The sequence below is a fragment of the Anomaloglossus baeobatrachus genome, chromosome 2 (assembly GCF_048569485.1).
Source record: "Anomaloglossus baeobatrachus isolate aAnoBae1 chromosome 2, aAnoBae1.hap1, whole genome shotgun sequence".
Lineage (NCBI taxonomy): Eukaryota > Metazoa > Chordata > Amphibia > Anura > Aromobatidae > Anomaloglossus > Anomaloglossus baeobatrachus.
Genome location: NC_134354.1, coordinates 354,832,375 through 354,843,888, shown reverse-complemented (window position 1 = coordinate 354,843,888; position 11,514 = coordinate 354,832,375). Strand labels below are relative to the sequence as shown.

The 11,514-nt window shown below is 39.5% G+C and overlaps 4 non-coding genes across 4 annotated transcripts; all 4 read left to right on the top strand.

Moving 5' to 3' along the window:
* The first annotated feature begins 629 nt into the window (after window positions 1–629).
* On the top strand, window positions 630–702 carry TRNAV-UAC (transfer RNA valine (anticodon UAC)). Its single transcript has one exon. It is a non-coding gene; the product is annotated as a tRNA-Val (tRNA).
* Window positions 703–3,097: 2,395 nt separating this feature from the next.
* On the top strand, window positions 3,098–3,170 carry TRNAV-CAC (transfer RNA valine (anticodon CAC)). Its single transcript has one exon. It is a non-coding gene; the product is annotated as a tRNA-Val (tRNA).
* A 2,634-nt stretch (window positions 3,171–5,804) lies between these two features.
* Window positions 5,805–5,877, top strand: TRNAV-UAC (transfer RNA valine (anticodon UAC)). Its single transcript has one exon. It is a non-coding gene; the product is annotated as a tRNA-Val (tRNA).
* Window positions 5,878–6,053: 176 nt separating this feature from the next.
* Window positions 6,054–6,126, top strand: TRNAV-CAC (transfer RNA valine (anticodon CAC)). Its single transcript has one exon. It is a non-coding gene; the product is annotated as a tRNA-Val (tRNA).
* Window positions 6,127–11,514: the final 5,388 nt, after the last annotated feature.

Below are 11,514 nucleotides of genomic sequence, written 5' to 3'. Positions count from 1 at the left end.
TGTAACATATGAAATTCTTTGTTTTGTTGCCAACTGATAATATATTTTGGCTTTTATTACCAAGAGAACTACGATTTTGGGTTTCTTTTTTATTGACCATTTTAGCAGAAAACTTAATCCCATATTATAAAAATCCTGTTTGTTTCAAAATATATAGTTCCTTTAAATACAAAAGCAAACAACTAAACTATGTGGAAAAAAGTAACACATTCAATGTAAACTTCCTTTTAAGTAAAATTTCTTTGTAGGAATTAAACTGGTAAAATATGTAATAAAAATTGTAAATGTTTCATTAACAAAAAATACTTTCTTCAGCAATAAAAAGGCCCCGTCAGTCACAATTCTGCTCTGCTAGCCAATACACAGTAACTTTCCATCAGGTTTCATAGAGTAGTGGTCATCACGTCTGCTTAACGCGCAGAAGGTCCTGCGTTCAATCCCCAGTAAAACCAATCTGTTCTTGGCGTTGAAATAATACTCAATTAAACTACAATATATGAAGTTCTTGGCTTTGTTGCCGAATGATGGGATGTTTTGGCATCCATCCCGAACAGAGCTACGAATTTGTTTTTTTTTTCCCTGGCGGTCAAAACTCGTCTCTAATTGCCATTACTTTGCAGGCTTTCAAAGGTTTCATAGTGTAGTGGAAATCACGTCTGCTTTACACGCAGAAGGTCCTGGGTTCAATCCCCAGTGAAACCCATGTGTTCTTGGTGTTGAAATAATCCCCTATCAACCTGCAGTATATAAAGTTCTTGGCTTTGTTGCCGAATAACGGGATGTTTTAGCTTCCATCACCAACAGAGCTACGAATTTGTTTTTTTTCCCCTGGCAGTCAAAACTCGTCTCTAATTGCCATTACTTTGCAGAATTTCAAAGGTTTCATAGTGTAGTGGTCATCACGTCTGCTTCACACACAGAAGGTCCTGGGTTCAATCCCCAGTGAAACCAATCTGTTTTTGGTGTTGAAGTAATTTCCTATCGACTTGTAATATGTGAAATTCTTGGTTTCGTTGCCAAATGACAATACATTTTGGCTTCCATCACAAAGAGAACTACGATTTTGGGTTTCTTTTTTATTGACCATTTTAGCAGAAAACATAATCCCATATTATAAAAATCCTATTTGTTTCAAAATATATAGTTCCCATAAATACAAAAGCAAAAGACCAAACTATGGAGAAAAAAGTAACAAATTCAATATAAACTTCAATTTAAGCAAAATCCCTTTGTAGGAATAAAACTGGTAAAATATGTAATAATAATTGTAAATGTTTCATTAACCAAAAATACTTTCCTTCAGCAATAAAAAGGCCCCGTCAGTCACAATTCTGCTCTGCTAGCCAATACACAGTAACTTTTTGTCAGGTTTCATAATGTAGTGGTCATCACGTCTGCTTAACACGCAGAAGGACCTGGGTTCAATCCCCAGTAAAAACAAGCCGTTTTCGCTGTTGAAGTAATTTGCTATCAACCTGTAATATATGAAATTCTTGGTTTTGTTGCCAACTGATAATATATTTTGGCTTCCCTCACCAAGAGAACTACGATTTTGGGTTTATTTTTTATTGACAATTTTAGCAGAAAACATAATCCCATATTATAAAAATCCTGTTTGTTTCAAAATATATAGTTCCTTTAAATACAAAAGCAAACAACTAAACTATGTGGAAAAAAGTAACACATTCAATGTAAACTTCCTTTTAAGCAAAATCCCTTTGTAGGAATAAAACTGGTTAAATATGTAATAAAAATTGTAAATGTTTCATTAACCAAAAATACTTTCCTTCAGCAATAAAATGGCCCCGTCAGTCACAATTCTGCTCTGCTAGCCAATACACAGTAACTTTTCGTCAGGTTTCATAGTGTAGTGATCATCACGTCTGCTTAACACGCAGAAGGTCCTGGGTTCAATCCCCAGTGAAACCAATCTGTTCTTAGTGATGAAATAATACGCTATCCAACTCCAATATATGAAGTTCTCGGCTTTGTTGCCGTATGACGGGATGTTTTGGCTTCCATCACAAACAGAACTACAAATTATTTTTTTTTTTCCCCTGGCGGTCAAAACTCGTCTCTAAATGCCATTACTTTGCAGGATTTCACAGGTTTCTTAGTAGAGTCGTCATCACGTCTACTTCACACTCAGAAGGTCTTGGGTCAATCCCCAGTAAAATCAAGCCGTTTTTACTGTTGAAGTAATTTGCTATCAACCTGTAACATATGAAAATCTTTGTTTTGTTGCCAACTGATAATATATTTTGGCTTCCATCACCAAGAGAACTACGATTTTGGGTTTCTTTTTTATTGACCATTTTAGCAGAAAACATAATCCCATATTATTAAAATCCTGTTTGTTTCAAAATATATAGTTCCTTTAAATACAAAAGCAAACAACTAAACTATGTGCAAAAAAGTAACACATTCAATGTAAACTTCCTTTTAAGCAAAATCCCTTTGTAGGAATAAAACTGGTAAAATATGTAATAAAAATTGTAAATGTTTCATTAACCAAAAATACTTTCCTTCAGCAATAAAAAGGCCCCGTCAGTCACAGTTCTGCTCTGCTAGCCAATACACAGTAACTTTCCATCAGGTTTCATAGAGTAGTGGTCATCCCGTCTGCTTAACACGCAGAAGGTCCTGCGTTCAATCCCCAGTAAAACCAATCTGTTCCTGGTGTTGAAATAATCCTCAATTAAACTACAATATATGAAGTTCTCGGCTTTGTTGCTGAATGATGGGATGTTTTGGCTTCCATCCCCAACAGAGCTACGAATTTGTTTGTTTTTTTTTCCCTGGCGGTCAAAACTCGTCTCTAATTGCCATTACTTTGCAGGCTTTCAAAGGTTTCATAGTGTAGGGGAAATCACGTCTGCTTTACACGCAGACGGTCCTGGGTTCAATCCCCAGTGAGACCCATGTGTTCTTGGTGTTGAAATAATCCCCTATCAACCTGCAGTATATAAAGTTCTTGGCTTTGTTGCCGAATAACTGGATGTTTTAGCTTCCATCACCAACAGAGCTACGAATTTCTTTTTTTTTCCCTGGCGGTCAAAACTCGTCTCTAATTGCCATTACTTTGCAGAATTTTAAAGGTTTCATAGTGTAGTGGTCATCACATCTGCTTCACACGCAGAAGGTCCTGGGTTCAATCCCCAGTGAAACCAATCTGTTTTTGGTGTTGAAGTAATTTCCTATCGACTTGTAATATGTGAAATTCTTGGTTTCGTTGCCAAATGACAATACATTTTGGCTTCCATCATAAAGAGAACTACGATTTTGGGTTTCTTTTTTATTGACCGTTTTAGCAGAAAACATAATCCCATATTATAAAAATCCTGTTTGCTTCAAAATATATAGTTCCTTTAAATACAAAATCAAACAACTAAACTATGTGGAAAAAAGTAACACATTCAATGTAAACTTCCTTTTAAGCAAAATCCCTTTGTAGGAATAAAATTGGTAAAATATGTAATAAAAATTGTAAATGTTTCATTAACCAAAAATACTTTCCTTCAGCAATAAAAAGGCCCTGTCAGTCACAATTCTGCTCTGCTAGCAAATACACAGTAACTTTCCATCAGGTTTCCTAGAGTAGTGGTCATCACATCTGCTTAACACGCAGAAGGTCCTGCGTTCAATCCCCAGTAAAACCAATCTGTTCTTGGTGTTGAATTAATACTCAATTAAACTACAATATATGAAGTTCTTGGCTTTGTTGCCGAATAACAGGATGTTTTAGCTTCCATCACCAACAGAGCTACAAATTTGTTTTTTTTCCCCTAGCGGTCAAAACTCGTCTCTAATTGCCATTATTTTGCAGGATTTCAAAGGTTTCATAGTGTAGTGGTCCTCACGTCTGCTTCACACGCAGAAAGTCCTGGGTTCAATCCCCAGTGAAACCAATCTGTTTTTGGTGTTGAAGTAATTTCCTATCGACTTGTAATATGTGAAATTCTTGGTTTCGTTGCCAAATGACAATACATTTTGGCTTCCATCACAAAGAGAACTAGGATTTTGGGTTTCTTTTTTATTGACCATTTTAGCAGAAAACATAATCCCATATTATAAAAATCCTATTTGTTTCAAAATATATAGTTCCCATAAATGCAAAAGCAAAAGACCAAACTATGGAGAAAAAAGTAACACATTCAATATAAACTTCAATTTAAGCAAAATCCCTTTGTAGGAATAAAACTGGTAAAATATGTAATAATAAATGTAAATGTTTCATTAACCAAAAATACTTTCCTTCAGCAATAAAAAGGCCCCGTCAGTCACAATTCTGCTCTGCTAGCCAATACACAGTAACTTTTTGTCAGGTTTCATAATGTAGTGGTCATCACGTCTGCTTAACACGCAGAAGGTCCTGGGTTCAATCCCCAGTAAAAACAAGCCGTTTTCGCTGTTGAAGTAATTTGCTATCAACCTGTAATATATGAAATTCTTGGTTTTGTTGCCAACTGATAATATATTTTGGCTTCCCTCACCAAGAGAACTACGATTTTGGGTTTATTTTTTATTGACAATTTTAGCAGAAAACATAATCCCATATTATAAAAATCCTGTTTGTTTCAAAATATATAGTTCCTTTAAATACAAAAGCAAACAACTAAACTATGTGGAAAAAAGTAACACATTCAATGTAAACTTCCTTTTAAGCAAAATCCCTTTGTAGGAATAAAACTGGTTAAATATGTAATAAAAATTGTAAATGTTTCATTAACCAAAAATACTTTCCTTCAGCAATAAAATGGCCCCGTCAGTCACAATTCTGCTCTGCTAGCCAATACACAGTAACTTTTCGTCAGGTTTCATAGTGTAGTGATCATCACGTCTGCTTAACACGCAGAAGGTCCTGGGTTCAATCCCCAGTGAAACCAATCTGTTCTTAGTGATGAAATAATACGCTATCCAACTCCAATATATGAAGTTCTCGGCTTTGTTGCCGTATGACGGGATGTTTTGGCTTCCATCACAAACAGAACTACAAATTATTTTTTTTTTTCCCCTGGCGGTCAAAACTCGTCTCTAAATGCCATTACTTTGCAGGATTTCACAGGTTTCTTAGTAGAGTGGTCATCACGTCTACTTCACACGCAGAAGGTCTTGAGTCAATCCCCAGTAAAATCAAGCCGTTTTTACTGTTGAAGTAATTTGCTATCAACCTGTAACATATGAAATTCTTTGTTTTGTTGCCAACTGATAATATATTTTGGCTTCCATCACCAAGAGAACTACGATTTTGGGTTTCTTTTTTATTGACCATTTTAGCAGAAAACATAATCCCATATTATTAAAATCCTGTTTGTTTCAAAATATATAGTTCCTTTAAATACAAAAGCAAACAACTAAACTATGTGGAAAAAAGTAACACATTCAATGTAAACTTCCTTTTAAGCAAAATCCCTTTGTAGGAATAAAACTGGTAAAATATGTAATAAAAATTGTAAATGTTTCATTAACCAAAAATACTTTCCTTCAGCAATAAAAAGGCCCCGTCAGTCACAGTTCTGCTCTGCTAGCCAATACACAGTAACTTTCCATCAGGTTTCATAGAGTAGTGGTCATCCCGTCTGCTTAACACGCAGAAGGTCCTGCGTTCAATCTCCAGTAAAACCAATCTGTTCCTGGTGTTGAAATAATCCTCAATTAAACTACACTATATGAAGTTCCCGGCTTTGTTGCTGAATGATGGGATGTTTTGGCTTCCATCCCCAACAGAGCTACGAATTTGTTTGTTTTTTTTCCCTGGCGGTCAAAACTCGTCTCTAATTGCCATTACTTTGCAGGCTTTCAAAGGTTTCATAGTGTAGTGGAAATCACGTCTGCTTTACACGCAGACGGTCCTGGGTTCAATCCCCAGTGAGACCCATGTGTTCTTGGTGTTGAAATAATCCCCTATCAACCTGCAGTATATAAAGTTCTTGGCTTTGTTGCCGAATAACTGGATGTTTTAGCTTCCATCACCAACAGAGCTACGAATTTGTTTTTTCTTCCCTGGCGGTCAAAACTCGTCTCTAATTGCCATTACTTTGCAGAATTTTAAAGGTTTCATAGTGTAGTGGTCATCACGTCTGCTTCACACGCAGAAGGTCCTGGGTTCAATCCCCAGTGAAACCAATCTGTTTTTGGTGTTGAAGTAATTTCCTATCGACTTGTAATATGTGAAATTCTTGGTTTCGTTGCCAAATGACAATACATTTTGGCTTCCATCATAAAGAGAACTACGATTTTGGGTTTATTTTTTATTGACCGTTTTAGCAGAAAACATAATCCCATATTATAAAAATCCTATTTGTTTCAAAATATATAGTTCCCATAAATACAAAAGCAAAAGACCAAACTATGGAGAAAAAAGTAACACATTCAATATAAACTTCAATTTAAGCAAAATCCCTTTGTAGGAATAAAACTGGTAAAATATGTAATAATAATTGTAAATGTTTCATTAACCTAAAATACTTTCCTTCAGCAATAAAAAGGCCCCGTCAGTCACAATTCTGCTCTGCTAGCCAATACACAGTAACTTTTCGTCAGGTTTCTTAGTGTAGTAGTCATCATTTCTGCTTAACATGCAGAAGGTCCTGGGTAAAGTTGAGCGCGGTTCGAGGTTCGAGGTTCTCCAGTTCTAGGCTCGAGTGATTTTGGAGGCTGTTCGAGATTGAACTAGAACTCGAGCTTTTTGCAAAAGCTCGATAGTTCTAGATACGTTCGAGAACGGTTCTAGCAGCAAAAAGCAGGGCTTTTTACAGCTATGGTGTGCAGGAGCCATCGCTGGCAGCCTGCCACAAGCTGGTAACCAAGATAAACATCGGGTATCCAACCAAAGCGCTTTGGTTAGTAACCCGATGTTTATCATAGTTACGTGCAGGAAGCCCACACTTCCCCGCTCAGCTCGCTCCGCCCCCTCCTGCCCGCGGCATGTACACACGTACACACGTACACACACACACACACACACACACACACACACGGTCCCGCTCGGCTTACCTGCGGTCGGCCCGGGGGCAGCAGTCCTTGGCACTGGAAACTGTGGCTGCCGGCTCTTTAAGGCCCGCAGACCACAGCGTTCACTGTGTTCTCCTGCATTGAGCATCATCTGTGGGCGGAGCTACCGCCCGGCGTCCTGCTCGGTCGCACAGATGAAGGAGTCACAGTGCCAGCCAGCGACCCCCAGCACATCGCTTCCCTCCGGCGCTGTGTGGGCCCCATCTGCACCGTGACCTGATCAGTATGTGGGACATCACTCCCTCCCCGCCCCTCCCTGTCCCCCCGTGCGTGTGTGGGCCCCGCAGAGCCGTGTGTGTGGCCCCCGGAGCCGCGTGTGTGGGCCCCGCAGAGCAAGGTGTGTGTTTGTATGTATGCATGCAGCAGAGCAGTATGCGTGTCTATATGTATGTATATATGCAGCAGAGCAGTATGCGTGTCTGTATGTATGTATGTATATATGCAGCAGAGCAGTATGCGTGTCTGTATGTATGTATATATGCAGCAGAGCAGTATGCGTGTCTGTATGTATGCATGTATATATGCAGCAGAGCAGTATACGTGTCTGTATGTAAGTATATATATATATGCAGCAGAGCAGTATACGTGTCTGTATGTATGTATGTATATATGCAGCAGAGCAGTATGCGTGTCTGTATGTATGTATATATGCAGCAGAGCAGTATGCGTGTCTATGTATGTATGTATATATGTAGCAGAGTAGTATGCGTGTCTGTATGTATGTATATATATATGCAGCAGAGCAATATGCGTGTCTGTCTGTATGTATGCATGTATGTATGTATGCAGCAGAGCAGTATACGTGTCTGTATGTATGTATATATGTAGCAGAGTAGTATGCGTGTCTGTATGTATATATATATGCAGCAGAGCAATATGCGTGTCTGTCTGTATGTATGCATGTATGTATGCGGTAGAGCAGTATGCGTGTCTGTATGTATGTATGTATACATGCAGCAGAGCAGTATGCGTGTCTGTATGTATGTATATATGCAGCAGAGCAGTATGCGTGTCTGTATGTATGTATGTATATATGCAGCAGAGTAGTATGCGTGTCTGTATGTATGTATATATGCAGCAGAGCAGTATGCGTGTCTGTATGTATATATGTATATATGTAGCAGAGTAGTATGCGTGTCTGTGTGTATATATATATGCAGCAGAGCAATATGCGTGTCTGTATATATGCATGTATGTATGCAGCAGAGCAGTATACGTGTCTGTATGTATGTATGTATATATGCAGCAGAGCAGTATGCGTGTCTGTCTGTATGTATGTTTATATGCAGCAGAGCAGTATGCGTGTCTGTATGTATGTATATATGCAGCAGAGCAGTATGCGTGTATGTATGTATATATGCAGCAGAGCAGTATGCGTGTCTGTATGTATGTATGTATGTATGCAGCAGAGCAGTATATGTGTCTGTATGTATGTATGTATGCAGCAGAGCAGTATGCGTGTCTGTATGTATGTATATATGCAGCAGAGCAGTATGCGTGTATGTATGTATGTATGTATATATGCAGCAAAACAGTATGCGTGTATGTATGTATATATGCAGCAGAGCAGTATGCGTGTCTGTATGTATGTATGTATATATGTAGCAGAGTAGTATGCATGTCTGTCTGTATGTATGCATGTATGTATGCAGCAGAGCAGTATACGTGTCTGTATGTATGTATATATGTAGCAGAGCAGTATGCATGTCTGTATGTATGTATATATGCAGCAGAGCAGTATGCGTGTATGTATGTATATATGCAGCAGAGCAGTATGCGTGTCTGTATGTATGTATGTATATATGTAGCAGAGTAGTATGCGTGTCTGTATGCATGTATATATGCAGCAGAGCAATTTGCGTGTCTGTCTGTATGTATGCATGTATGTATGCAGCAGAGCAGTATACGTGTCTGTATGTATGTATATATGTAGCAGAGCAGTATGCGTGTATGTATATATATATGCAGCAGAGCAGTATGCGTGTCTGTATGTATGTATGTATATATGTAGCAGAGTAGTATGCGTGTCTGTATGTATGTATATATATATGCAGCAGAGCAATATGCGTGTCTGTCTGTATGTATGCATGTATGTATGCAGGAGAGCAGTATGCGTGTCTGTATGTATGCATGTATGTATGCAGCAGAGCAGTATGCGTGTCTGTATGTATGCATGTATGTATGCAGCAGAGCAGTATACGTGTCTTTATGTATGTATGTATATATGCAGCAGAGCAGTATGCGTGTCTATATGTATGCATGTATATATGCAGCAGAGCAGTATGCGTGTCTATGTATGTATGTCTATATGTAGCAGAGTAGTATGCGTGTCTGTATGTATGTATGTATATATGCAGCAGAGCAGTATGCGTGTCTATGTATGTATGTATATATGTAGCAGAGTAGTATGCGTGTCTGTATGTATGTATATGTGCAGCAGAGCAGTATGCGTGTCTATGTATGTATGTATATATGTAGCAGAGTAGTATGCGTGTCTGTATGTATGTATATATATATATGCAGCAGAGCAATATGCGTGTCTGTCTGTATGTATGCATGTATGTATGCAGCAGAGTAGTATGCGTGTCTGTATGTATGCATGCAGAGCAGTATGCGTGTCTGTCTGTATGTATCTATGTATGTATGCAGAAGAGCAGTATGCGTGTCTGTTTGTATGTATGTATGCATGTATGTATGCAGCAGAGCAGTATGCGTGTCTGTCTGTATGTATGTATGCAGCAGAGCAGTGTGTGTGTGTGTGTCTGTATGTATGTATGCAGCAGAGCAGTATGTGTGTCTGTCTATATGTATGTATGTAGCAGAGCAGTGTGTGTGTGTCTGTCTATATGTATGTATGCATGCAGAGCAGTATGTGTGTGTCTGTATGTATGTATGTATGCAGCATAGCAGTGTGTGTCTCTGTATGTATGCATGTATGATGTGTATCTATGTATGTCAGTGTATATGACTGTATAGATTTGTCTGTTTAAATGTATTTTTGTGAGTTTGTCTTTAAATATGTATATGTACGTGTATGTATCTGTGTATGTGTGTGTGTCTGCATGTTTATGGGGCCCACTGGGACTCTTCCGCCCGGGGCCCACAAAAACCTGGAGCCGGCCCTGCCTGCGGTGATGAAGTCCCGCCATCCCGACCTCAGCGCTGTCACTGTCCTTCATGGCCGCCGCTTGTCACATCACCTTCTCTCGCTTCCGACCCGAGACTGACTAGCGGTGACGTCACGGGCCTCTCGCGATTCTTGGCTGTGAAGGCGGCGGTCATTGAACTCAGTGACAGGGGCTGTCAGTGTGCTGGAGATCAGCGCAGGTAATGTACCTCGCTGACAGCAGCACTTGTCATCCCCTGCAGTGACCTGGGCTGACCCATTGATGTTAGCTCAGGTCACTGCACTGCTCTCCCAGCCAATGGGGAACATCCTGCTCTTCATTGACTGGGACAGTGTGGATCGTCATGGCATCCCCTTGGATTACACCAGACCTGGATTTGTTTTTCATTTTAATAAATTGGTTAAAGAGGGAATGTTTTGGGGAGTGTTTTTTCAAATAAAAATGTGTTTGTCGTCTATTTTTTTTTATTACTGACTGGGTTGGTGATGTCGGGTATCTGATAGACGCCTGACCTCACCAACCCCAGGGCTTAATGCCAGGTGACATTACACATCTGGTATTAACCCCATATATTACCCCGTTTGCCACCGCACCAGGGCGCGGGATGAGCTGGGGCGAAGCACCAGGATTGGCGCATCTAATGGATGCGCCACTTCTGGGGCGGCTGCGGACTGCTATTTTTAGGCTGGGGAGAGTCCAATAACCATGGACCTCCCTAGTCTGAGAATATCAGGCCTCATCTGTCTGCTTTACCTTGGCTGGTGATCCAATCTTGGGGGACCCCTACGTGTTTTTTTTTTTAATTATTTATTTAATTTAAAATAACAGCGTGGGGTGCCCTGAGTTTTGGATTACCAGCCAAGGTGAGGTTGCCAGCTGTGGCCTGCAGGCTGCAGCCGTCTGCTTTACCCTAGCTGGCTACAAAACTAGGGGGAACCCTACGTCATTTTGTTTTAATTTTTTTGGCTAAATACAAAGCTAAGCACCCCTTAGTGCCACATGAAAGGCACCAAAGGGTGCTCCACTTTTTCTCCACTTTTTCTCCACTTCTTCTCCACTTCTCCACTTTTTCTCCACTTTTTCTCCACTTTTTATCCATTTTTTTCTCCACTTTTTATCCACTTTTTCTCCACTTTTTAGCCATTTTTTTCTCCACTTTTTCTCCACTTTTTCTCCACTTTTTCTTCACTTTTTCTCCACTTGTTATCCATTTTTTCTCCACTTTTTCTCCACTTTTTCTCCGTTCTTTTTCTATGGTCGGTCTACCCATTAGCTCTGCCATGCATACTGTAGCTCTACACCTACTGCACATGTTACTTTATGATTGACATCTTTTTCGTACCAGAGCTGTCTAAGCCTACTCTGACCCCAT